This window comes from Eubalaena glacialis, chromosome 19, assembly GCF_028564815.1.
Source record: "Eubalaena glacialis isolate mEubGla1 chromosome 19, mEubGla1.1.hap2.+ XY, whole genome shotgun sequence".
Lineage (NCBI taxonomy): Eukaryota > Metazoa > Chordata > Mammalia > Artiodactyla > Balaenidae > Eubalaena > Eubalaena glacialis.
Genome location: NC_083734.1, coordinates 21,015,790 through 21,041,729, shown reverse-complemented (window position 1 = coordinate 21,041,729; position 25,940 = coordinate 21,015,790). Strand labels below are relative to the sequence as shown.

The following is a 25,940-nucleotide window of genomic DNA, read 5'->3' as shown; positions in this document are numbered from 1 at the left end:
TGGTAGGAGTTGGCTCCAGCACACCCCTGCCTTTACCTTAAACAGCCAATGACAGCCCAGTCAGAGGGAGAATCGAAATCAAGTTGAGGCAGGTTAATCAAGTTTGGCAAAAGGTCCAGCTAGAGTGCCGAGCACTGGGTTTGAATAACAGGTGAGGTCGTAAAGTGAAAAAAAAAAAAAAAGGAGTCAGGAAGTTAGGCACCAGGAGGGTGAGAAACAGGCTGGAAAGCGTGATGGGCAAGGAGGTGGCAGGGCAAGTGGTTCGAGATGGAAACGGCATTGTGCTAAGTGATGCATGGCCGGCCCAACGCGACCAGAATAGAATATTGCCTCCTGTCGTTCTCAAGCCTGGGAGAGCAAGGAGGGTGCACGTGATGACGGGGGAGCTGAGAAGATAGGCAGGTGTTTCCTGAGCCCCAGGGATGACGTCTGAGCAGTCCAAGCTGGGAAAGGGCAAATCCAATTCTGTAACTGTTGGCGCATCAATTCTGGTGACGGTCCCAGAAGGGTGATGCCAAGGGCCCGGGGAGGAGGGATGCCCGGCTGACATCATCCGCTATTTCTGGACCAATTCACAGCTTCCTCCAGTGAGAACTTCCTTCAGCACATAAATCACCCTGGTCTTCTCATGACCGCCTCATTTTCCCGAGAAAACAGAGGGAACCCACGCACGTGGGCGTCCTCTGGAGAGGGCGCTGGGTGTGGAGAGAAGACTGTGATCCTGAAGTCGCGCAGACACGGGTTCAAATCTCGCCTCTGCCCCTTGTTGGCTGACGGGCTTTGGGTGAGTCATTTCTCTTCTCTGACACTCCGTTCCCTTGAATGGGCTAATAATATCTGGGAGCGCTAGAAGCGTGATTAAGTGAGACGGGAGTTGTGAGGCGCCGGCACAGGACCTGCTCATTGCAACACCAAATCTCGCTCATTCCCTTTTTGTTTGTTTGTTTGCTTTCCTCTCTTAGGGAATACGTTTCCAGTGATCAATCGGTGGAAGCTTCCAGAAGAAGATGTAGACTCCCTTTCTAGCCCCTTCCTCGGCTTTGCGGTGAGTGGTGGAGGGTGGAGGTGGAGGGCTGCCTCTGGGAGGGTGGAGAAGGTGGAGGAGGGGGGACTGAATTTGTTCTCCCGGGTTGGGGGATCTGGGTGTGAGGGAAACAAGCTCTCTCCCCACAGAGCTCAGACTTCTCCTTAGGAACTTTGGGCCAAGCAGGGCTCAGAGGCAGGGAGAGCAGCCTGGGACCTCAGTGGTGCAATGCCTGTTTCCCAAGCAGACGTACTTGCCCTTCTGTTACCTGTCCCCATGTCTGCTCTATGCCTGGCTCTCCGTCTTTCTGTCCATCGGGCTCTGGAGACAGACTGTTGGACTAGCCCCTCCCTGTGGCGCGCATTTCTGCAGAAGCCCGCCTGACTTCCTATCCATCTGTCAGTCTGCTTGCGATCTGCCTTCCCATCACTCTGATTGCAGCTGACTCTCTTGCACCTGGGCTCCATTTTATGATGTCTGAGTGACAGAGAGGTGATAAATGAGAGTGAGAGAGAGTGACAGACGGGAGCGCACATATGGGGGAGGGAACACATGCGTACACAGAGGATTGACAGTTGGGTGGTCCTCTTTGAGACAGGGTCACTCAAGGTCTCCCCAACCCCAGAGGGGCGTCCGTAGCACCATCCATCTCACCTCCAAGCACCGTCTGTCTGCCTTCCTGACTGCAGACGGAGGTGTCCCCCGTGGAGGCTCCAGGAGGAGGAGGAGGAGGGACAGTCCCCATGGCAACTGACGGAGAGGCGCTTTTCAGCTTGAGAAGAACCTTTGTAACAATGGAGCTGTCCGGTAAAGAAAATGGGCTGTTAGTGAGGTAGTGACCTCCCTGTCACTGAAGTTGTTCAATTACAGGCTGGCCACTCACCTGTCAGGGCTGCTATGGTGGCTATTCCTGAGTAATAAGTGGGGTGAGTCAGGCTGGGGTGATTGAGATGGGCCGACCTTTAAGAAAAACAACTTCCATCACTAATCCAAGTCAAGCACGTTACACAGCGCTTGGCAGATAGTAGGTGCTCAAAACCAGAACTGTTATTTGGAGGGAGGTTGGACTAAGTGACCTCAAGGCCCAATCCCACAGCCTTTGAGATGGAGAAAGATGAAAGGCCAATTAGTGGCAACAGGTTATGAATATACAGGAACTGGGAACTTGGGATAATAAAGGACTTCCCAGAATAGAAATGTCTCCATCTCCCTCACCCTGATCTGCATGGCTCCCGCAGGCTTCCCTCCCCTTTTCTAACTCAATTTCAATTTCAATTCCAATGTCAATAACTTCCCTGGCACGACAAGCAGCGCTTGGTTGCCAAAATGAATTGGAACATTGAGTTTCTGAGTCTCCGACCAGCTTGTCCGGCCAGTGTTGTCTCCTCCCAGGCCTTCCAGGCCCTTCCTTTGCACATGTCTCATCCTCTGTGCCCTTTCAGGAGACTTATTTTTACCTTCCCCAGCTGTTATTTGAAAAAAGATACACTCTCTCGTTTGATCAAGATGTTCCAAGAACAATGGCACACGGGACATCGGCTCTCCACGCAAAGTGCCAGGATGAGAGGGGGAAGAAGGCTTAGCCCCTCTCCTTTGAGATGCCAGCTGCGTGGGGAGGCAGAGGGGAGTCGACAACTCCAGTGAGGTGGAGGGGGGAAGGGGGCTCTGGGAGCACAGAGGAGGGGCCTCTGAGACGAGGTGAGGGTAGAGGGAGGTGGAGGGGTGGGGGCCGCTTTCTGGAAGAAGCAGAGTGGGAGGGACTTCTGAAGGGTACCTGGAGTTCCTTCCCTCACGGGTCAGCCATGGCTGGAATGTCACCATGATAACAACCCCTTTTACATGAGCCGTAAAAACTATTGGCCCTGCGCAGCGTTGGCAGTGGTGACATCCTCTGGAAAGGGAGGGTGTGACATGGAGGAGTGGGAAGTGGGTAAAAGGGACCCAGGTGGATAATGCCTGAGGGATAAAGTCCTGGAGGGTGGGCATGGGGGTGCGTGGGCGGCCCATCAGTGAGCACTGATTTGGACTTGATGCCGTCTGTCATAGGGGGAGAGGGCTGGGAGGGAGTGGAACAAGGGTGCTGGGAGGCCACCGGGTGCAGACACACCACCAGAGATGCTCGGGCTCAGAGACAGAAACAGAGGGATCCTGGCTGAGGAGGGAGCAGCCCTGGAGTGCGGAGATGAATAGGCGATGGGGTGGGCGACGCTGGCTTTGCCAACTTGACATCCCTGCCCAGCGCTAACCCAGGGTCACCTGTTGCCGCCACCATGGGGAACCACGGGTCAGGGAGTCAGGCAGACAGGGCTGGACCAACTATGCCAGGAAGCCTCCATGAGCAGGACCTTAAGCCTCATCCTCCTCTCCTCTCCCCAACCAGAATGCCGTGAATACTGATGGAAACAGATGGCTCCCCTCCACACCACCGCCAAGAGGAGGGGCTGCTAGGGCAAAATTCCCCTGCGACAGAGAGAAGCCACCGCGCTGACTCTAGCTATCTTTCCATAGCCTTTGGCCAGGCAGAGAAGAGCCCTGGGGATAGACAGCCCTGGGCAAGATTGACAAAGGCTCAGAGGCTCCAGAGGGTCTGCTTGGGAGTCGGGTGGGTTTTCCATGGGGTTATGCTGAACCAGTAGAAGCAAACTCTTCTCCAGCAGTGCCCCGATCCTGTAGGTTCCTGGGGACCACTCACCTGTTGGGTCCTGAACATTTGCAGAGGCTCCTTGGGCAGTAGCCCCCTCCATCCCGTTGGCCCCTCCTGGTCCTCCTCTTTGCACATCTTCAGGGTCTGATGAGTCTGGGGGTTGGGGAGGAGGGGCACTGTGGTGGAATGAGGCCCCTGAAGATGTGGTTCCAGTTCTGTTACTGGGGTACTTTGGGCAAATTCCTTCTATTTTCATAGCTTCATTCAACTCTTCAGTAAGATGAGAGGAGTGGACCAGATTGAGGGTATACAAAGAGGGTTCCTTAGAAGTCTATTCCCGTAAGATGTTGAGGGGAAAAGAAGTTTGGAAGAATGTGCTTTCCATCCTCCAATATACATCATAAGCTCTGTAAAACTCTGTAGCACAGAAACCTGTTCAACTTTGACCAGGTGTTTCCCAAACAGGCCCTGTTTTCTCAAACGGCCCATTTTCATCCCAAGGAAGGAACGAGCCCTGTGACATAATTTGGAAAACAGTGGACTAAATGCACTTCTGCAAGATTCCCCCCAGTCCTGAAGGTCTTGTTTGTTTCTCTAAGGAAAGTGGGAGGGGTGGGGAGGAGAGAGAAAATGACATTGAAAGCTCTTCCCATGTGTCATCTCATCTGACCAGCCTCCGCCCCACCAGCTACATCATGGTGTGGGTATGAGTTCCCCCACTGGCAGATGAGGGCAGCGAGGCCTGGACTGACGTCAGGGAGAAGGGGAAGCTTCCTCCCAGCCTGCTATGTGCAGGAAGGTGAGAAAATCCTGCTTGGAGGTGTGGCTTGGAGGGCAAGGCTCCCCTTCCAGCAGTCTCAGACTCTCTCTAGCCTCCACCAGCCCCATTCAGGGTCGCTCCCTGCCCTACCCTTTTCTTGGGGGAGGTCTTTGGACAGCATTATGGGCTGAGGACAAGGAAGCCAAGGGCTGGGGTAAACTGCCTACATATAACTGACAAAGGTAACTCCCAAGATTTCAATCCACATAGGGCGGGCCCTGAGCAGAAGCATAAAGCCGCCAGTGTGGGTCTGTGTGATGTAGTGAAAAGAAACTGAACATTGGAGCTAAACAGACCAGGGTTCAAATCCTGCCACGAGGACCCTTAACTAACCCTACTTAACTGATGTCTAGATGAACTACCACTATTCCCTCTGGAAAACCTGCCGACAACAGCCGGTGGCACTTGGGATGCCTGGCTGTCAGACAACTCCTTTCTTGTTTGCCTGTGTTGTGTGTGTTTCCAAATCTGTTTATGTCAGTTGCGCTTGTCACTGTAAACAGTTAATTGAATCAAGTGTAAACCAAGCCAATGAAATACAAGTGGAGAAAGGAGTTATGCTTTTATGGTAATTAATTTAATGCTTTGGGAAGGATGCTAAAAAGTTGCTGTTGAGTTATGTGTGGCCGAGACTCTACAAGATTTGAAGAATCAACCCCATACAAGGAGGTCTGTGTACTTTGACTAGTCTTGCAGGGAATCAAAACCAGAAATCTCTTAGGTGATATTTATGTGGTCTCCATTATGTGTGATCCCAGGAAGCCAATTCACCTTTCTGAACTTTGTTTTTCTTGGCTTTAAAAGAAATAAAAGGAATCCAAATCAGAAAAGAAGAAGTAAAACCATCACTGTTTGCAGATGACATGATACTATACATAGAAAATCCTAAAGATGCTACCAGAAAACTACTAGAGCTAATCAATGAATTTGGTAAAGTAGCAGGATACAAAATTAATGCACAGAAATCTCTTGCATTCCTATACACTAACGATGAAAAATCTGAAAGAGAAATTAAGGAAACACTCCCATTTACCACTGCAACAAAAAGAAAACTATAAGACACTGATGAAAGAAATTAAAGATGATACAAACTGATGGAGAGATATACTATGTTCTTGGATTGGAAGAATCAACACTGTGAAAATGACTATACTACCCAAAGCAATCTACATATTCAGTGCAATCCCTATCAAACTACCAATAGCATTTTTCACAGAACTAGAACAAAAAATTTTCACAATTTGTATGGAAACACAAAAGACTCCGAATAGCCAAAGCAATCTTGAGAAAGAAAAACAGAGCTGGAGGAATCAGGCTCCCTGACTTCAGACTATACTACAAAGCTACAGTAATCAAGACAATATGGTACTGGCACAAAAACAGAAATATAGATCAATGGAACAGAATAGAAAGCCCAGAGATAAACCCATGCACATATTGTCACCTTATCTTTGATAAAGGGGGCAAGAGCATACAATGGAGAAAAGACAGCCTCTTCAATAAGTGGTGCTGGGAAAACTGGACAGCTATATGTAAAAGAATGAAATTAGAACATTTCCTAACACCATACACAAAAATAAACTCAAAATGGATTAAAGACCTAAATGTAAAGCCAGACACTATAAAACTCTTAGAGGAAAATATAGGCAGAACACTCTATGATATAAATCACAGCACGATCCTTTTTGACCCACCTCCTAGAGAAATGGAAATAAAAACAAAACAAAACAAAACAAAACAAAAACCAAATGGGACCTAATGAAACTTAAAAGCTTTTGCACAGCAAAGGAAACCATAAACAAGATGAGAAGACAACTCTCAGAATGGGAGAAAATATTTGCAAATGAAGCAACTGACAAAGGATTAATCTCCAAAATATACAAGCAGCTCATGCAGCTCAATATCAAAAAAACAAACAACCCAATCCAAAAATGGGCAGAAGGCCTAAATAGACATTTCTCCAAGAAGATACACAGATTGCCAACAAACTCATGAAAGAATGCTCAACATCATTAATCATTCGAGAAACGCAAATCAAAACTACAATGAGGTATCACCTCACACTGGTCAGAAGGGCCATCATCAAAAAATCTACAAACAATAAATGCTGGAGAGAGTGTGGAGAAAGGGAACTCTTTTGCACTGTTCGTGGGAATGTAAATTGATACAGCCATTATGGAGAACAGTATGGAGGTTCCTTAAAAAACTAAAAATAGAACTACCATATGACTCAGCAATCCCGCTACTGGGCATATACCCTGAGAAAACCATAATTCAGAAAGAGTCATGCACCACAATGTTCATCGCAGCACTATTTACAGTAGCCAGGACATGGAAACAACATAAGTGTCCATCGACAGATGAATGAATAAAGAAGATGTGGCACATATATACAATGGAATATTACTCAGCCATAAAAAGAAACAAAATTGAGTTATTTGTAGTGAGGTGGATGGACCTAGAGTCTGTCATACAGAGTGAAGTAAGTCAGAAAGAGAAAAACAAATACCGTATGCTAACACATATATACGGAATCTTAAAAAAAAAAAATGTTTCGATGAACCTAGGGGCAGGACAGGAATAAAGACACAGATGTAGAGAATGGACCTGAGGACATGGGGAAGGGGAAGGATAAGCTGGGACAAAGTGAGAGAGTAGCATTGACATATATACACTACCAAATGTAAAATAGACAGCTAGTGGGAAGCAGCTGTATAGCATAGGGAGATCAGCTCGGTGCTTTGTGTCCACCTAGAGGGGTGTGTGGGAGGGAGGCACAAGAGGGAAGAGATATGGGGATGTATGTGTACATATAGCTGATTCACTTTGTTATACAGCAGAAACTAACACAACATTGTAAAGCAATTATACTCCAATAAAGATGTTAAAAAAAAAATAAAATAAGTTAAATAGGGAATTCTCTGGTGGTCCAGTGGTTAGGACTCCGCGCTCCCACTGCAGGGGGCCGGGTTCGATCCCTGGTCAGGGAACTAAGATCCCACAAGCCACACGGTGCAGCCCCCTCCCCAACAAAATATATAAAATAAGTTAAATAATTCCCACCTCGACCAGTTCTTACGCGGAACAAATGAAGCCACGCGCAGTCCCATTCCTGTTTTTTGTTTACTTCTCGATGATTCCCCCTCTTCTTTCTGCCACGACTGTCTTCCCCCATCAGGTGTTTCCAGGGCTTCTTCCACAAGTTTGCAGTTCAGCTAATCTGATCGTGATTAGGGTTTAAGGCGTGGACCCTCCCTAAGAGCCACATCGTGAATGGAGAAAAGTCTTCCCAAGGAACGCATGGACTACCGTGTGATTCTGGGCAGTGTGACAGAGCAGCAGGGTGGCAGTCTGAGTGGGAGCATCTCTGGGGCGTTCCTCCCATCACAATTCCTGTGGTCCAGGTGAGGATGCTCTTATTCTTTCTGATGTGTGACCTGGCCATCTTTATTCGCTCTCCGTGACACACCGGCTTCCCTAACCCATCTACCTGGGGGTCAGCTTGGCCTCAGACTCTAGAGCAGTCTTATCCCAAGCTGAGGGCACCCAAAGGAGATTGAGGCTGGATAGAGGAGTTGGAGTCCTGCTCAGCTCAGACCTCATGCACCTCCTGCCCAGCACCTCGGAGTTAGGGAGAGGTGTGGCTTTCCCATACCTACACCCCAGATGGGCACCTGTCGGTCTTCCCAGGGATGGAAATTCTGCCCATGGCTGGTCCAGCTGCTTGTTGCCGGCTCAGAGCTCTCCTAACACCTGTCACTTGACTCCTCCTGCTCCCAAATCCTGGTCCACGGAACCTAATAGACCCTCCGATGAGCTCAGAATGTGCCTTCATCCTTGTTGTGAGGACCTGACCCTGACCTGCCTCCACTGTTGCCCCTGCTGCTTTCCTAGCACTCTGTCTGCTGGCCTTGAGCATCCACCAATTGGCTCATCCCCCAACTCAGCTAGGTTGGCCCCAGCTGGAGCCCCCAGGCCGAGGGGGCTGCTACAGCAGCTCTTCTGCCACCAGGAAGTCAGCCCCATATGTGCCCCTAGATGCCTGGAGTCCAGCAAAGGGACCCACTGAAGCTGTCTGTGGGCAGCGACAGGGTTGGGGTTGGTGCGTGGAGGGAGCAAGGGAGGAGACAAGTAGACAGCAAACTGTCTTCTCTTTTGCATTGGCTTCTGCATCATGGGCAGAGTCAGGCAGACCTGGGGTCATCACTGACCAGTGTGAAATCTTGAGGTGCCCTCCTAGCCCTCCTGAGCCTTTGCTTCTCCTCTGTCAAGTGGGGATGCTGATGGTTGCCTCATCTGTTTCTTGAGAATAATGACAATAAGATAATGTCTGTAAAGACCTTTTGTCCCCCATATGTGACCTGTTCTCATCAAAGAAGCAAGGGAAACACTGGGCAAAGCAAGAGCTCTTCTGTGGCCTGCTGGTGTAAGAATGGGGTCGGTAAAGACCCTGGACCACAGGGGTGAACATCACATTGTCCCTCCGGATTGGGCAGGGGACTCCCTGCCTGTCCTGGATAAGCAAGTGTAAGATCAGCCTCCTTGGCTTCTGGCTTGTTGATCTTGACAGATATTTCAGAGTTGGAGCAGGGAACCCATTTTCCATTTGGCAAAACTATTGCCTGGAGGGCAAACCACTTGTTGAAGGCCACAGAGCAGGCCAGGGTCAAGGTGGGACAGGCTCCCAGAGTCCTGACTCCCAGGCAGAGGGCTAGGGGTCATGCATGCTGCTGCTAGTCTGCCGGCCCTTCTGCGTCCTTACGTTGGGCACAGGACGTGTGGTAGCGAGGCTGCCTGGGCTCCATGGGGGCAGCCTGGCCGTGGTGCTGATAGGTTGTCCTGCCCTTTTCTCCTGCCCGACTCCAGAAGCAGCTCTTTGGGGTTTTTCTCAGGGAAATAACCCCAACACATTACAGAATGGAAGAGAGGGAGTCAAAGCAAACCGAGGCAAGACACAGAGCCACCTAGAGATAGAGTGATGCATTCACTCATTCATTCATCCAGGTCTGACATTCAGCCTGGATGCACCAGTAACCCTTTAAAATGCTGAGATTCTTCCACCTCGGCTGCTAAGTAGTTACTTCCCGGAGCTTTGTGAGCGTCACAGCTGCCAAGGACCCCCCTTCGGGGTCTCCAGTATCCTCCCAGCATCCAGAAACTAAAAGGTTCATGCCTGGCCTGCAGGGACCTTAGGACCCCTGCTCCAGTGCTGTTTCTTAAATATTTTGAGTATCCCCCCAACCCCCCGGTCATAGATGCCAGCAAACACTTTGATTGAAACTGTTGGGTGAAACAGGAAGTATTCATCTGTGAAATGCCATTATTCATTCATTTATTCATTCATTCAGCAAATGTTTATTGGGCACCTAGCACCTGCCCAGGGAAAGGGCTAGGAATCGGGATGCCGAGCTCTGTGATGCAGGGTCCCTGATCACAGCCTTGCTGTGGAACAGGAAGAGGGGGGAGGGGAATATATAGCTCTAAACAGTGACGGAGGGAAAGAGGAGACACAGCGGGGAGAGAATGAGATGGGTTGACACCTTGGCTTGGAGCAAGAGTGAAGGAGGCTGTCGAGTCCATGGGGAGGGGCCTTGGAGTCCAGCTTGGAGCTGTCAAGGTTCTTCAGTTCCGTCCAATTATCCACTAATGACACACAATGAATAGATTAGGAAGTGGACTAAGGGCAAGGACGCTTAATTATAAAGCAGGGGAGTGAGGAAACACTGAGCATCCCGGGACGGCTCTCAGGAAGGTGGGCGGGCAAGGGTAGGGGGAGGGGGAGGAGGTCCAGCTCCTCCCCTCCTGGCAGCTCCACGACCGCAGCTGGGGCTTTCCAGGAGCTGGCCCAGTCATGGAGCCTGGGTCGGAAGTGGAGCTCAGCATCTGGGAAGGGCAGAAAGGTTCAGGGCAGAGGGGATTAAGGTGGAAGGTGGAGAGGTATTTGGGGATGGGCAGTGATATGGAGCTGACTCATTCCAGGCTGGAGGGCTCTCTCTCTACATCACGTCCTCTCGCCTGCGTCATGACTGGTGCCCCCAGAGTGGGCAGTCGTGTATGTGGATTCTGTCTGCTGGGAACGAGGCTCTAGCCCTTCCTGAGGTTGCCCTTGTTCCAGCCTGGGAAGGACACTGGCCCTTTGGCCCCCTCTACCTCCACCTGCTCCCCAGTGTCTGGGTCCCTACCTTACTCTGGTCTCCTGGGGGAGGGGGGATTCCACACAGCCTCTGTCAGAGCAGCCATGGCCAGCATCTCCACTCCAGACACTAAGGTTCATGTTCTTCAAGTGTGTTCTCAGTGCTCTCTCGGCTGATCATCCCAGCCGTCCTGGGAGTAGGTAGAGAGGCGTTCCCTTCCCATGAGGTCCAAGGATGAAAATGGGGTTCAGACAGGTGACTCGATTTGCCCAGAGCCTCAGAAGTGATGTGTCAGGGGTAGGGCTTGGACCCAGGTCTGTCTGCTTCTCCCCAGACTTCTCTTCATGCTTTATACCAGTTTGCCCTTCAGACCCGAGGCTGCAGATGAGAGTAGCTAACCCGTGGCTCCAGTCCAAAGGTAGCAGCTGGGCCTGAAGTCGTGCCTCCCCACCCCTGGGTCCTCCTCCTCTAGCCTCGTTACCCTCAACCTGGGAGGAACCTTCTGGCCCCCACCAACTGCCTTTCCCACTGGTGTTCTTAGGTACCCGTGATGCACAGGGGGTGATGTTCTCCAGCCCCCAGGGGACTCTCTCTCCTCTGATACCTGAGCATTCGCTGCCTCTGTCACACACCGGGCATCCTATGAAGGCGCAGGGACCTGGGATACTCCAGATGCTTGAGTTGTTGCCCACATAGGTTTTCAGTTCCTTGAATTCATTGTCTTTCCCGCATCCCCACCTTCTGCACTGTTCATGGTAACCTCATGCTAATTGATTGGACCACCAGGGGACATGGGCGGACGTGGGACAGAACATCCCTTAGTGAGGCATGAGGGGGTGGGATGGGAGAGTAAGAGTTTGTCACATTCTGGGTTGAGTTAGATTCCTGCCAGGGCTGTGCTTTCTGAAAGAGATGAGCATTTATAAATTTCTAACTCTTGCCTTGAGGAACGGACGGAAGGCTGCAGCATGTCTACTGTGGCCAGGTGCTTTGTAGATGTTACCTCATTTATTCTCACAACCATCCCATAAGTGAGTGTTTCAAGTTTGCAAACAAGAAAACTGAGGGTCCAGAAGGTAAGGTCCCACGAGAGCTGGGATTTGAACAGAGGCATCTTGGACTCCAAAGTCAATGTTTTTCCCACCATTTAATAGAGTATATGGAAAACAACCTGGAAATTCAGGGCTTGGGGTGAGGTGGCCTTGAAACAAACGCACCATCAAGCCCATCTGTGGGGCTGCCAGGGAGGGGCGGGACCTCCCAGACCCAAGAGCGTCCTGGCAAATGATGTGATCATTTTACAGGTCTGTCCAAAGTTTCACATGTTCTTAATTAATGCTCACAACCAGCTCTGAAGGGGCCAGAAGTCTTAGCTCCCTTTCGCAGACGTTGAAACTGAGGCTCAGAGAATCTGAGAACTTACTCGACACAGTGAGAGAAGTAAATGGCAGCACCGGGAATCAAGAAGTCATTTAATTTCAAATTCAATGTTCTTGCAGCTGCCCTCATGGCGTGGACCGCCTCTGGTGGCAGGCAAGAGACCATAGACCCACAGGTGGAGCCCCAGACTCACAGACCCAAGCCAGAGGTCAAGACCAGGACAATTAGTGCGGAAAGACAAGAGATGTGTTTTTACCATCGGACGAGGCACACAGGGTCAAGGGGCTAGAGTTTTCACAGAACCCCAGAGATGGATGCGTCAGTATCGGCATCATTTAGCTCAACCTCCTAGCCATGCGGGTGACAGCAAATTATAAGCAGGGGCTTGACTCAAACCCAACTTTCCGCAGTGACCACCCTTGCACCAAGAGCGACCCTAGGAAGTGGGACACTCCAGAGGTGGATCTGTCCCAAGGGGGCAGCTTCTTCTCCTCTTTCAGTTAATATGCTCTAGGTACTCAAGGTAGAGAGTGGCCACAGCAGCAGCTTAGGCCTTCCAGACCTCAAGTCTCCCTTGGTTGTCCAAGTTCTGGATGTCTTGCTAGCCTGGGTAGAACCATCACCACCATGCCCTAAACTCTGCTCCTTCATCTATGCCAGCTGCAAATCGGAGGTGTCTTCCCTCAGTGGATGGCAGCCCCTTTGAGCTCAGGATGCTGGGTGAGGGTCTTCTCTTTGTTTTTTGTGCTTCACTGAGCCTGCAATGCCCAGAGCAGAAGCATGTAGTGGAAGAGACAGGTACTTCCTTTTCCTTTTCTTTCTAAGACCTTGACAGGGGTTCTGATGCCCTGAGGGCTTGGTTGGGATGGGAATGGTGTCTGAGGCTCTTGCGTTCCGTTTGTTCGCCCCCTTCAAGATCCTGGGCTGGTGCGAGCATTATGGGGTGTGGAGATGGTGGTGGTGGGGAAAGGAGGGGGATGTGAGATGCCTTGAAAAATGGGACGTTCCCTTCTCTGTCTGCAGTGGTTCAGCCTGGGGTGTGACTGAGGACCGTTCTCTTTGCAGCAGCTACAGGGAGGTTCTAAATCCTCAATCTGACCGTATCACTTCGTTGTTCAAAATCCTTCAAAGCCTCCTTGTCTCCCACTGAATGGAGCCCAGATGTATGGCTTCAAGGCCTCCGTGATCTGGCCCCAGCCCTGTCCTGCCACCTCCTCTCTCCCTGCTCCCTCTATAGCCTTTCAGTCGGGCGTGATAAAGTCTTTCAGCCCATCCAATACAGGCTCTTCTCTCTGCCACATCTTCTTCCCTCCCGCCTCTTCCCTTCTCTCCTTGGACTGACCACTTCCCCAAAATCTTTCAGTACTCCACGTGTCATCTCTTCTGGGAAGCCCTCCAAGACTTCTGAAGGTCAGGGAGGTGCCCGTCCCCCACTATGAGTGCGACCCTCCCATCCTCTGAGTGTCTGTTGCCTCACGTCCTCCCACTAGACTCTGAACCCCAAGAGGGCAGGGGTGCACTCTGCTCAGAGTGGTAGCCCTAGCTCCTAGCCTCTTGCTACTCAAAGTGTGGTCCACAGACCGACAGCATCAGCATCACCCGAGACCTTGTTAGAAATACATAATCTCAGGCCCCATCCCAGACCTACTGAATCAATATCTGCATTTAAACAAGACCCAGGTAATTTGTGGGCAGATTAAACTTAGAAAAGCTCTGATCTAGCCAAGGTTTGGCCCAGAGTAGATGCCCATTCAGTACTTTCTGAGTAAATGAAGAAATGCATGGGGTCTGCAGTGAGTGACATGACAGCCTCAGGCTTCAACCTGCAACTGCCCAGTGGACCCTGGAATGGGTGGGAGTGAGGAGGGGTTGGGGAGAGGGGGTCAGCTCCAGGACACAGGCACCATATGCCTAGCTCGCACGCTTTTAAAGACATTGTTCTGTTGCAACTTTATGATGGTTGGATAATTATCCCTCATGCATAGATGTGCAAACTGAGGTGTAAAGTGACTTGTTGCTATGGACCAAATGTTTGTGTCCCTACAAATTCATATGTTGAAACCCTAACCCCCAAGTTGATGGTAATGGGAGGCGGGGCCTTTAGGAAGAAATTAGGTTGTGAGGGTGGAGCCCACATGAATGGATTCAGTGCCCCTATAAAAAGAGACACCAGAACAAGTTTCCTTGCTCTCTGCCACATGAGGATACCAGGAGAAGACAGCCATCTGCAAACCAGGAAAAGAGCCCTCACCAGACACTGCACCTGCTGGCACCTTGATCTTGGACTTCCCAGCCTCCAGAACTGTGAGAAATAAATGTTTGCTATTTAAGCCACCCTCTCTGTGGTCTTTTGTTGGGGCAGCCCAGGCTGACTAGGACACTTGTCCAAGGTCACAGAGCAGTAAGTGGCAAAGCTGGGGTTCGAACTTCAGCCTGACTACTTCTGGCTGGAGGCTCAAGCAGAGAGAGGGAGGGTGTAGGGAAGGGGTGTGCTATGCAAGGCCTTGCTGGGCCAGGTCCGGGAATGAGCTCACTTCATGATGGTATTGAAACCCGTCCCATTAGAAGAGGAGGTGGGGGAGGGACTTTGGCAGGAAGGCCTGAGGCAGGTTTGATTTGTGGCTGAAATCCCAGCTTCCACTCTGGGGATCTCTGACTCCCTCAGCCCAGCTGGGTTTTGCTCTGTGTACCTCCTGTGGGGCCCTCTCTGCTTCCGTGTGGGAAATGTATCTCTCCCCGGGGCTTTCCTGCAGCCGCATCCCCCCGGGCCACATTTCCCGGGCTCAGCAGCGTCTGGATGCCTTCCCGTCCCTGCAGACATCAGCCTGGGACAAGGCCTGAGGCTGCCAATCCCTCCTTCTTCCCTGCATCCCTTGCCTTGCCTAAGAGGGCCTGGAATCCGCTCAGCTACAGAATGTGAACCCAGAGGACAGGATCGCGTCCAACCCCTGCATGTTTCAGAGGAGGCACTCGAGGTCCAGAGATGGACCTCGTTTCTCAGGACCACAGGTTACAAGGCGGGTCATGGATAACGCTGGGCACAGGAGTCCGGCCTGCTATTTCTGCTTTCCATCACACTGGGCAGCCTGCTCAGAGCCTCTGTAGGGAAGTGCACCCACAGGTCACATTTGCCAGTTTTATTATTAGCTCTTATTTATTCAATATCCACCATCTGCCTGACATCAAGCACTTAACACGCGTAATCACATTTAATCCTCATAATAACCTTATGATTTATTTATTAGTCCTACCATTATCATTATTCTTCTCAGTTTTCAGATGGGAAAACTGAGGCTCAGGGAAGTGAAGTAATTTGCCCCAGGTGCACAGCTAGGAAATAGAGCAACAAGGATTTGAACTCAGTATTGCCCGGCTCTGAGCTCTCTGCTCGGCTACATGTCCTCTTGAGTGGGTTCAGCTCAGACACTCGGACCCACATCTGTGTTGCAGCAAGAGAGGAGCCCTGTGCCTCTCTGAGAGGCTGGAGACCTAAGGACCGTGGCCACACTGTCTTAAAGACACACCGTCAGTACATACACTCTGGTTTACAAAGTACTCTTACATTCTTCACATTATCTCAGTAGCTGCAATAAACCCATAAATCTGGCAGAGTCGATATGTTCCCCATTTAACAGGTTAGGGAACTGGGTTTAATACCCCATGGTGCACAATGTTTGGAACCCGGTGGTAGTGCTGATGTCATGATAACACACCACTCCCCACCTGGGCTCATGATAAATGCAGGGACCCTCAGGGGCATTCAGCATACGCTCACCAGGGTGTTCAGACCCATCAGTGCTTGACCCTGACAGTCCACAGCACTTTCACATCTGGATGAGGGCAGGCTCGGGGAGACACATTCCAACATACCTCCAGGATTCCTCTGTAGAAAAGGGAGTGGTTGTGGGGTTTCCTTCCCCCATCCTGTCTGGGTTTGCTAATTCACGCTGTTTGCTGGTCCCACTGCCAGCAGATTGTTGGTGGAGGGAGACATCAGAGACCATGGGGGCTGGTCCAGCCTTTGTTACTGTTTAACTACGTGGCTTTAGGCTAGTCCCATAATTCTTCTAAACCTTAGCTTTCTCACCTATAAAGAGGGGAATAATGCCCCCCTACAGATCCCTCAGAGATTTTGTAAGGGTAAAATAATACAATAGAGATGAAAGTGCTTCAAGAAGAGCAAAGCATTGTATATTTATGGAATGGTGATTGCTGGCATAAAAACAGCAGCTTGGGGATTGCGGTGTGGGAAGACAACATTTACTGAGCAGCTACTATGAACACTTTATAGATATTACCTCATACAACCCTCAACGCAGCTCTTCAGAGAGGTATTATGGGATTTTCAGCCTCTGATCCTGGCTGAATAGCTCTTAACAGATCAACCATCCCAGAGATAACAGCTATCAACTCTGAGCAACATATTAAAAATACAGTTATCAGAAGGAGAGTGACACACAGCAGGCAGATTCCAGAGCTGGGGGAATGGGGGATGTTATTGACACTTGGAAGAAGAGAAGGGCACTGGGTGAATTTCTTAGCTTTTACAAGTTTAGCCTGAGGGCAAGCCCTAGTCCTCCCATGTTGGATGGCTAAAACCTGGATAGAAACCTGCACTTATACTGTTTTGAAGAATAAGGGAATAGATTTCAAGGTACCTTCAAGGAAAATGAAGGAGGAAACTCAGGAAAGAGTGAACTAGAGAGGGGAACCCCAGATTCTGAGTATAAACTCTGCCCAAATATCTGGTTGACCCCTGAACCAATGCTTGTGTAGGATAGATGCCAAGTTGACCAGCAAAGCCTAAAGGAACTGAATGGAAATGTCAGCTGCAATCCACTAAAAGAGTGACCGCTTTGCAGTGAGAGTTCAGTCAAGTGACCTACTAAATTAAATAAACAAACAAACAAAACCCCCCAATACTCTTCATAGCAACAAAGAGAATCCAAAGTCCCTAAAACTTTATCATACACAATAATCGAGATACAATCCCAAATTATTGACACAGGAAGAAACAGGAAAATGTGATACATAGGAGACAACCAATGGAGACTGGCCCTAAAGCGACCCAGAGTTTGCAATGAGCAGACAATGATTTTAAAGTAGCTCTTATAATTGTGCTGAAGGATGTAAATAAAGTATGCTCACAATGAATGTAAAGATAGAACTAATTTCAAGCAAAAAAAAAAAAAAAAAGCTACGAAAGAGAGCCAAACACAAATTTTATTTATTTTTTATTAATTTGTATTGGAGTATAGTTGCTTTACAATGTTGTGTTAGTTTCTACTGTACCACAAAGTGAATCAGCTGTACATATACATATATCCCCTCTTTTTTGGATTTCCTTCCCATTTAGGTCACCACAGAGCATTGAGTGGAGTTCCCTGTGCTATACAGTAGGTTCTCATTAGTTATCTATTTTATATATAGTATCAATAGTGTATATATGTCAATCCCAATCTCCCAGTTCATCCCAACCCGCTTTCCCCCTTGGTATCCATACACCAAATGCAAATTTTAGACCTGAAATATATACCTGAAATGAAAAAGTATTATAATGGACATTTATAAATCTAAAAAAATTCAAGTTCAGAGAGATTAAGTAATTTTCCTGATGTCCTACTAACAAGTGATAGAGTTAGAATTTGAATCCCAAGTCTATTTGGCTTTAAGGACTTTATTTTCTCAACTCACTAGGAAGGACTTAGAAATCAGTAGGAGTCTGTGGGAAAATGGAAGTGGATTGTGAACTTTTCTGAAACTCTGGTGAGACTAGGGAACCTTGCTGCAAGGCTTTGCTGTGGTCCCTGGGAGAAACCAATGGGATTATCTATCCATGGTGCTGGAATGTGCCCACCCAAAACTCCATGTCTACCTACCAAGCCATTTCTGATTATTTGCACCAATGAGTGGAAAGACAAGTGAAGATAAATCATAGCAGCTCATGCTTTAGAATCTATCCATTTTGTCTTTCAAGTCTAATGCAATGCACTGCCCCACCCATTGCTGTCCTTGGGTCTTGCCCATGTTCTGCATAAGTTTTTTCCATGTTTTGCAGAAGTCTTTTCCTCAGAGGTTGTGGGTAGAGAGCAGGGGCGGGGGTCTTCATGTATTTGCACCACCTTCCTATAGCTAAGTTCTACTTAAATTCAACCCTTAGTTGGTGAGTTTAGTGATGTATCTAATGCTGTACATGGTGTTGTGGAAGGCAGAGAAAGATGAGACCCAGCACCTGCTCTTCAGGAACACCCACTTGAAAATGAACACAAAGAAGGAGAAGGAGAAGGTCAGCTGCGTGGGCTCAGTTTCTACTGTGTGTCCTCAAAAGACCTACGTTGGGGCTTCAGAGGAGGGTGGATGTCACTGGGAGTTGGGAGCAATCACAAAAGACTTTCTATAAGAGGTAGGATATCACCTAGTCTGTAAAGGCTAGGCTCAGGAGAGGAAGGGAAAAGATAATTGTAGGACACAGTAGGTGCTTAATAGATATTTTTTAAACGAGGGAACGTGTGCACAATCCTTTCCTTCCTGGCTATTTTTAAGCATCTGCTTTCAAAAATGATTGTTTAAAATATTAAAAACAGTCTATTTTAACACTATCTGTAATAGCTCCAAACTGGAAACTCCCCAAATGCCCATCAACAGTGGAATGAATAAATAAATTAGGATGTGTTTGTACAATGGAATACCACATAACAATGAGAAGGGGCACTCTAGAATGACATGAAACATTATGGATGAATCAGATGAATCTCAGAAGCACAATGTTGTCCCAAAGAAGGCATGCACCAAAGAGGACCTATTATAGGATTCCGTTTATATAAAGGACAAAAAGAGGCAAAGCTCATCTATGGCGCTGAAGTCAGCATGGAGGAATTGGTGGCGGTGAGTGGAAGGAACAGAAGGGGAGATTCTCGGGGACTTGGGAAGGTTCTGTTTTTTGATCTGGATATTGATTACATGGACAGTTCAGCTTTTGAACATTTTGTTGGGCTGCCTGCTTATGATAAGTGCATTTTTCTGTAAGTATGTTGTATTGCAACAAAAAGTTAACAAAAACAGGGTATGTTCCCCAACTTGACTTCCTAGATCCTCTGCTCTTTTGCCCTTTCTCTTTGGTATCAGGTGGCATGACCCCCAGATGGTGATTTTTTCGAAGAATGGCAGGTGTTGCTCTAGGAATCATCTTTCCTAAGACCAGGAGAGAAAAGGCAGAGCTCCCATTTCAATGATTGGGAAACTGAGGCCTATAGATGGGAAGTAACTTGTCCTTTTGTCATACAGCGAGTCAAGGAAAGAAAGAACTTTTGTCTTTAGGGAACCTCTTTTCTGTGGCCCAGATAATAGATACCTGCCTAGTCTGATCCACCTGAAGAGACAAAGGATATCACAGAAAGTCAGAATGATGGTTGGGAATGCCTGGAGGAGTTCAGAGGGCTTTGGGGCCCCTGGCCACACTGCCAGGTCCATGTAAAGCAGTATCTGGAGGGTCCCGGGCCTGCCACCTGCTTTTGTGAGATTTGAGTGAGTCAGTTCCTCTCCTTGGACCTGTGACCTCAACTGTAAAATTAGAGCTCAAACTTGATGACAGTTCTAGTTTTTCAAGGTCTAGATCTGAACTAGGGTCATCCAAGTTTGATTAGGCATAGTCTCTACTGTTCTCCACCCTCAGGGGCTGTGCTGGGTCAGGATTAAAAAAGGAAGTCCTTAGGACATTTAAAAAGCATTCATTCTTTCATTCATTCAGTGTCCATTCCTTTACTGAGCATCTGCTCTACAATAGGTACTGTGCTGGGGACACAAAGATGAATGACAAGGTCACTGTCCTAGAGGAACTGACATTCTGGGGGAAGAGATATAGTAAATGGTTGTAAAAAGTGTGACGAGTATTGCACATACAGGTAAGTATTGAATGCTACGGACACACAGAAGAAGACTCAATTCCTGCTTTGGGGGTGAGGTTAGGCCAGGAAAGGCTTTTAAGAAGAGGTGATATTTGAGCTGGACCTGGAAAAAGGAGCAGGTCAGACTGGGGAAACTGGGGTGGAGATCATACCCTTGACAGAGACAACAACATATCCAGAGGCAAAGGAGTGGGGAGGAAAAGGCATTTCTGTGCGGCTAGAACTGGGGAGGGGGAGAGAGGGGAGAGGTAAGGCTATAGGTTTAGATGCCAAGACAACCAGCTTGGGGGTGGGGAGTGAGCATACATGTCCAGAATGAATATGAGACTGTGTGAGGCGGCAGACACCTGCGAGGGGCCCCCTCCTCACATTTTCTTCCTCGTCTTTGTCCCACATTTGGATGAGATTCAGATTTCTGCCGCACAAACCCAGCCCCCCGAGGCTCTCCAGTCAATAAGCTCTTTAAGGAGCCAAAGAGAGGCAAGATCAATGCAGTTGTCATTGATCTCACCTCGGCAGCCGATTAGTACCAGGGACTTGGTCGGCCCGGGAGCCCCTCACTAATGCACTGCGGAACTCAGATTAAACTGGGAGCCCCCAGCAGCCCTGGGGAGAGCTTCTGCCCTCCCCATATGCCGGGGGTGGGGTGGGGGGAGTAGAGGAGGAGGGACTCTTTGCCACCCAGATGAACACCGTAGATTCCCCAGGGAGACAGCTAGGATCGTGTCATTCCCTTGCTTAAAATCTTCCGATATCCCCCATCACCTGCTGGGTCTGTGCAGACTCCCTCATAGGACAAGTGTGCCCCCTGTGATCTGGACCCTGGCTGCCCCATCCAGCTTTATCTGGTGCACTTTCCCCTCACCCTCTGAACTCAGTCCAGAAGGACTGCCTGTCGTTTTTCCAACTCGCCATCAAGGTGCACGGGGTCATCTGCCATTTCTTCCAGGAAGTCCTCCCTAACCCTCCCTTGGCCACCACCACCAAAATCTGATAGGTGTCCTTCCCAGGTTCTCCTGTACTTTCCTGAGCAGACCAAGGATGAGAATGAAGTGTAATTGCTGATTTTATTGTCTCATCCAGCTGCACATGAGAATCGCCTGGGTGCTTTACAAAAAGTACCGATTCAGATTCACTTGGTCTGAGTGAGGCCTGGGCGCTGATGTTTATACCACCCCCTCCAGGGGATCCTAAGGTACGTCCGTGGCTGAGAGTCACTGGACCAGAGTTGAAACTCCAGGAAAGCAGGGGCCATGTTGATCACTTTAACCTCTCCACCCCCGGCCCCCAGCACAGGGCCTGGCACAGGGATGCTCAGTGTGTATGCACAGAATTGCCTGGCCTGGGGCACTCCCACTGCTGGGACCTCCCTCTCTGTCTGACCGTCCCTTCCCTCTGTAGGGCAGCACAGAGAAGCAAGGGTTGGCTCTTAAGAGTTGAATAGGGTCACTTAGGAGGCTCTTTTGCAACATGTCACATGACATTTAATTCTCAGTATGGTTCTATGAGGCAGGAGGATGAGTAATAAATGTCTCATTTTGCACAGGGGGACCCTGAAACCCCAAAACCGTAAGTAAGTGGCCAGGCCTGGGTGCCACAGCCAGAAACAGACAAAGCCAAGATCCCACCCTATCATCAATCTGAAATTTTTTCCCACAGAGCCTCCTCTGCGGCCATTAGCCCTGCAGCCATTGGCCCTGGCTCCTCTCCCTGTCTGCTCCTCTGCCCTTGGACAGCCTTTCCATAGTGGAGGGTGGTGGCCTCCCGAGAGTCTTGCCACAGCGGAGGCAGTCCCAGTTCTCTCAACCTCATGGAGCAAGGCAGGGAGGCTGGCGTGGTGGCCCCAGGGAGCTCCAGACTGGAAATCAGAACTGGCGTCTAGGCCTGTCTCTGCCACCCACAAGTTTCATGGACCTGGGCCTGTCACCTGTCTTCCTAGAGCCGTATGGGCAAAGTGGGGACTTTTCTGTCCCTGGACAGAAAATGGGAACAACAGCTTTCAAGGCAAGGTCAAGGAGGTCACATATAACAAAGGGCTGTTTGACCCTAAAGGGCTGTGTACAAGTATCATCAGACTTCGGGAAGAGGCTTGGCCCAGATGTTCACCCCACCTCCTCCGGAGCTTTGCCCTCTGCCCTTGCCTTCCCATCTTCTCTGTCTCTACAGTGTCATTAGCTCTTCTCACATTGCCCACAGGAGGCTGGCCATAGCATAGGAATCTCACTGGCATGCCCCGTGGTAGTTTATTCAGACTCACGAGCTTATTTAGGGAGAGATGGAGATGGATCTGTTTGAATGAGGAGGGGGAGATAACGGTCCCCACCAGTGTCTGTTTCCCTGGGAGCTTTGAAGCCAGGGACCAGGGCCTCTGTCTGACTGAGATGGTGGGAACCCTGCCCTCCTGATGCTGTGGGAAGTAGAGGAACTCCCCAAGAGCACCCATCCCACAGCTGGACATTGTGAGGCAGGAGAGCCTAGTGAACCACCACCAAAATCTGATAGGTGCCCTTTCAAGGTCACCTTGGAGGCAGGTGAGGCAGCCCAGGATCCTCAGGGACCCTTCCTACAGAAATGTCCTGGATGGGGGGGCGGAGGGGCCGGGAGGGGAAGATGAGTGGGAGGTGGAGACAGAGGTGGGAGAGGGGTCAATTCTCCTTGCCCTTGTCCTGCGGGGGGATGGCAGTGGTAACGGAGCCCAGGCCACCTGAGGCCAAAGTCAGGACCAAGATTCTCAGGGCAGAATCACTAAAAGGGGAGAGAGCCCAGGTGAGCAGACCCTCGGGCTCCACTGCCCCTCATCCCTTCAATCATATTTAGTACCCTAGAGTCATGACCCCTTGGGTCCCGGGAGAGCAGACACCATTTGGCCTACAGTATTGTAGGATACTTCTTTTTTGATTCAAAATTACATTTTTTCCCCTTATGATGTCCAGGACTCCAAGGAAGTCAGGTTGCAACCTGCTTTAAGAAGAGGAAATTTTCTGGATAATCTGGACTGCAAGAGTCTGCTTGGGCAGCCAGGAGGGCTCAAGGATCCAGGTGCCCAGGAAGCCAGGCGGTGCATCTGATCTTAGAATTTGTTTTCCTTTGATATTTTCCCCAACTTTTTGAAGCTCAGATACACAGAATTTGAATAACTATTGAATATAATCTTCGTTACACTCTCCTCTGGTCCATGTTTGGCCCTATTTTTTGTCCATTCATTCATTCATATTAAAAATAAAATAAGTACCTTTAAAGCCACCACCCAGCATAAAAACTAAGACCTTAACAATTCTGGCTACCTAACTGTGTGGCTTCCTCCTGTCTATCCCATCTCCCTGCCTTCCTCACCCAAGGTAAGCATCATTGTGAGTCCTATATCTGTCACTGATTTGCTTTCTTTTTTAATATACTTATTTTATTGTATCTAAATGTTTTCCAGAATCTTTGCTGATCTCTCCTCCTCCCTCTCTTTAGGGAACTTGTAGCTGTAGAATACAGGAAATGAGATGTGAGTTGCTCCATTATTTTTAGCTGCAATAAAACTCTTACTGAAACCATCTTGGCATCCAGCGTTCTCTGAAGCGGAGGGGACAGAGGAGGAGGGAAATTCTCCTTCCGGAGAGGCCACTCTTTAAGGAAGTGGCGTGAAAGATGTGCTTTGCTGGGCAGAGTTCAGAAGGGTGGGCTTTCTGAATAATCCCCCTCCTTCTAAGCCTTCACTTAATCCATCTTTGTCCGCAGCCTGGAGCCTTGTATAACTGACACCCCCCCCCCCACTACTTCTGCCCAACCCTGGCAGAGCTGCTCCCCAGAAAGCCCTGGGTCTAGGTGGGCCATGTTTATTCTCAGGGATTCCGGCCAACAACTGCCCTCTGAAGGACGCAGAGCAGGCGCTGACCCAGGACGCTCCGGAGATGTGATTTTTGGGAGGGGAGGGGGGCCCTGGTGTCGCACCCTGGACTGGCCACAGCACCACCCCCATCCCAGGCCGCCTCGCTGCCAGTGTGAGCCCCGGGCCCTCCATGAGGCTCTTCGTGGACCCCTCCCTTGCTGCTCCGCAGGCCAAGAACCAATTTTACCCATGAGTGAGTCTGCATAATCCTCTTCGGGTCCCTGCACACTGCTTGGGGGGGCTTTGGTGGGGGCAGAGAGGGAAGCTGCCTGGGCTGGGAGGGCCTGAGCCACGTCTGGGCCACAGAGGGAAGCAGTGGAGGGACAGGCCTGGCCTCGGCTGCCAGGACAGCCACCTCTGCTGCTGGAGATGCCCAAGCCCTCCCCCTGGCTGGTCCACCCACGACCCTCATTTCCTCCAAGAGGAAAGGGAGGCTTGAATGAGCCCAAAGGAGGCCACTTGGAGCCCACTATCAAGACCCCAGTCCCCATTAGATTTTTGGCCTAGGTGGATTTGGGGTGGAGTCCTGGTGGGGAGCATCTGCCCCGAACCCCTTTCTCCTCTTTAAGGCTGAGGGGTCGGGGAGGAGAAGAACACTGCCTGAGCTGAGATAGAGATGCAGCAGGGGGCCTGGGAGAGCTGAAGACTCCCCAGGCCGGGAGGATCTCTAGAGAGAGCCCCTACCCTACACTTATGGATGGGGAAATTAAGGCCCACAGAGGGAACTCGCTCAGTTAGGATTTCCCAAAACCAGTCTGGCAGGATAACGCCGGCCCATCACTCCTGTCGCCCACTCTGAAGCCCTTGTACGTGTTCCCTCTTCAGGAGATGTGCCCCTCCCAGGAGTCTGTCATCCTGAGCACCTCATATCCCACTGGTTAAGCACAAGGCTGGCATCAATGGTTTGGGGCTCAGGGCGTGCCTCTGTGACCTCAAGTACATGACACAGTCTCTCCAAGCCTGTTTCTTTATCTGGAAAAAAGCAGGGTGCTAATAATCAAGTTTATCCTCAAGGCTTGTTGTCAAGTTTGAAGGAGGTGCTGCAAGCGCCCAGCACAGTGCCTACAGCATAGTAAACGTCAGGAAATCCTAGTAGTTGTGATTGTCATTGAGCCAGCGGGCTCCTATTCATCCTTCACAACCCTGCCCAGGCATCCCCTTCCCTGTGAAGACCTCCTTGCTAGCCCCACACACAGACCTGATAACTGACCCCTCACAGCTGTAGCTTCATCCTGGGCAAACATCATGTTCTCTTATGGTTGGTTTACACGTGGACCATCTGTGCAGCCATGTGAGCTCCCAAGGGGAAGAGGTGTGTCTCACTCTCCCGTGGTGTCCTGCGGGCTGCGATGGGGCCAGGGCTGAGCAACTAGCGTCTCAGTGATGGGCACGGGTTGGAGCTGTCTTGACTTGCTGGTACCCAACCTTGCAAGCCGGCTCTTCTTCTGTCCTTCTTTATGTCCCATCTTTGAGGCCATTCAGGTCTGCATTTGGTGGCCTTCGCTGCCCTCTCCTGACCGCAGAGGGCAGGACAGTGCCTCGGGTGAGGGTGAGGGTTGGACTGGGGCAGAGAGGCAGGGGCTGAGTGAGAGTTTTACTTCTCACTACACAGCCTTACATATCCCTCTGCATCTTGGGCTTCGACCCCTCTGAGCCCACAGGGAAACCAATAGAAGACTGTGTGCCAGGTGGGCAGACCTCGAGAAGGGCTATCATCCCGGGGGAAGCCAGCCCTGCACGGTGCACAGGGGTCTGACCCCAAAGCTGGTGCCAGCCCGGTTCACCCTGGAGCTCACCTCTCCAGCAGAAGCCTCTGAGGGTGAGCCCTGGGGCACCCGGCTTTACACACACAGGTACCAGGCTCACTCATTTGCTCACAGCTATCTCCTGCCTTCTTCCGGGAGTGTGACAGATTGAAAGAAGATGGTTCCAGCTAAGAGAGTCCTATAATTATCAACTGCAGATTATTTTAATTAAAATGCTTTGCATCCTCAGCTCTTAATTTCTAAAATGATTATAAATGTTATTATTAAAGAAAAATCCTTGAAGTGTGATCCATAAATCTCAGCCTGGGCTGAGATGACAGGGCGAGCCGGTACAGCAGAGGAGGCCCTGCCCAGGGCTGAAACCGCAGAGGGTAGAGAAGGAGGAAGGGAG

The 25,940-nt window shown here is 50.0% G+C and overlaps 1 long non-coding RNA gene across 1 annotated transcript; it reads left to right on the top strand.

Moving 5' to 3' along the window:
* Positions 1-615: 615 nt before the first annotated feature.
* On the top strand, positions 616-3,475 carry LOC133080717 (uncharacterized). Its single transcript, XR_009698590.1, has 4 exons — positions 616-784; positions 963-1,045; positions 1,714-1,831; positions 3,405-3,475. It is a non-coding gene; the product is annotated as an uncharacterized LOC133080717 (long non-coding RNA).
* The last annotated feature ends 22,465 nt before the right edge of the window (positions 3,476-25,940 follow it).